The sequence below is a fragment of the Podarcis pityusensis genome, assembly GCF_964106645.2.
Source record: "Podarcis pityusensis genome assembly, chromosome: 7".
NCBI lineage: Eukaryota > Metazoa > Chordata > Lepidosauria > Squamata > Lacertidae > Podarcis > Podarcis pityusensis.
This window is the reverse complement of record NC_138031.1, coordinates 27532757-27534871: the sequence shown is the minus strand read 5'-3', so window position 1 is coordinate 27534871 and position 2115 is coordinate 27532757.

The window sequence follows — 2115 nt, the reverse complement described above, 5'->3', positions numbered from 1 at the left end:
CTCGTGTTTATTCTAGGCTTACTTCTTCCTTATTTCTTGGGGAAATCCACTGTGTGTTCTTTTTCCGGAGGTACTCAACGCCCCACTGACTTCAGTTAAAAGACGTTAGTGAATCATAGCTTGCTAAATGTTCTTGCTGAGAAACATAGACACGTTGTAACTATCCAACCTCCAACACAAATGCTTCATCAAAGCAGTAAAAAAATAAAAGCCAACACTGTAATACAAACATTAACAACCAAGCATTTCAAATTGGATGACATTTATGTGTAAGGTCTTTTCCACACTTCTTTCTGCTCGTCTTACGTTTTCTAGGCATGAGTCTAAGCAGATTTGCCTTTGTTCCACCACTTTCCCAAAAAAACCCTGCTCTTTAGCACTAACTCAGAGCAAACACCAATCCAGAGAAAACCTGATACATGTTTGCTCCAATTCAGAAGTGAAGTGTGGGTTTTTATGGGGTAAGCAGGTGTGGGTGAGCCTTAACTGACGCATGGATGATGGAGCAGGAGTATAATTACTGTTAAGAAACATTCTTACCACAGCTTCTGGTTGGTTCAAGAGAATTATTTCACAGTTATGAGTCTGTTTTACACCGAAAGAAGAAGGCAACTCCTTTAAACAGCAGAGCAGAGGAAAACTCATGTTCCTGTTGCTCACTGACCATGCTCTTTGTGGAAAGAATGTGTCATAGGACTGCTGTACATATTTACTGTTCTCTTGACTGGCAATCCCTCCCCTCTTCCCAGGGAATTCTGGGAATTGTAGTTCTGCATGGGGGGGGAGTCATCTAACAACACTCAGCCCGCTTAAACTACACTTCCCAGGATTCTTTGGGGGGTGAGGCCATGACTTCTAAAAGTGATATGATGCTGCTTTAAATGTATAATAGCATTGATAGGACCAATTATTAGCACTCTTTGTGTCAGATTGAAAGTTTGGGAGGGGGCACAGCTCAGTCAGGGGTGACACTCAGGGTTCATATGCAGAAGGTCTACACTTCCATCATTGCCATCTCCTATTTAAAAAGGATCAGATTGTCGCCCTTGAGAAAGATCCTTTTCTGCCTGAGACCCTAGAGAACCACTGCAAGTCAGAGTGGATCAGGCATAGGCAAACTTGGCCCTCCAGATGTTTTTGGCCTACAACTCCCATGATCCCTAGCTAACAGGTCCAGTGGTCAGGGATGATGGGAAATGTAGTCCCAAAACATCTGGAGGGCTGAGTTTGCCTATGCCTGGAGTGGATAATATTGGACTAGATAGATAAAACAGACTGATTTGATATATGTCCTACTGACTGAAAGTGGGTCCTTACAGGCTGTATTTTTACCAGCACTTTAATCAGGGCAAGTCTTTTCAATGAAGCACTGGAAATTCAGTCTGTGTGGTTGGTTTTTTCTTCTTCTAATGTGTTATGATCTTCTGTGAAACATTTTACAACTGCATCTATCAATAGCATTAGCTGACTGGGTGAGATAGTGGAAGCAACATAAACTTGAATGAGTTCTTAGAATTGGTAAGTGCTCCGCAGAAAATCATCTGGAGCAGAGGAATAAATATCACATGTGGTAAGTTGTGTTAAACCCATTATGGTATTCCCTGTCCAAACTATGAGGGTTTTAATTGTGGTGCTTGTCTGACAGGAAAACTGTTTTTGCTTTAATTTTATTTTACAAGAATAAGACAGAGGTTGCCGGGGCTCTTACTGTACTCTTTTTGGCACCAGCTAATAGCATTTTTGTTTAGGCAAGCCTATCTAGATATGTAGAATGTCAACATCTGCTTTTCAGTTCACTGTTGATTTTAACAATTTTTATTTAAATTGTTGCTTTAAACTTGTTTCTGCTGTTGGTTTTCTTGTTTTGCTAGTTTTGTAAACCACTTCAAGATTCCATTGCAACCAGAGGGGATATAAACCTTGTAAAATAAATACCACACAAATATTACTGGCATGCAGCATGAGTCGTGCAAGCTAGCTGAGGATAATGGCAGTTGTAGCCCAAAGTACCGAGAGGACATCAAGTTAGAGGGGAGGCTGCTCTACAGACATCTGGTCTCCCAGCCCAGACTTTGCTATTTCACTGCCTTGAGAGTAGCAGCTTCTCCCCTGCCC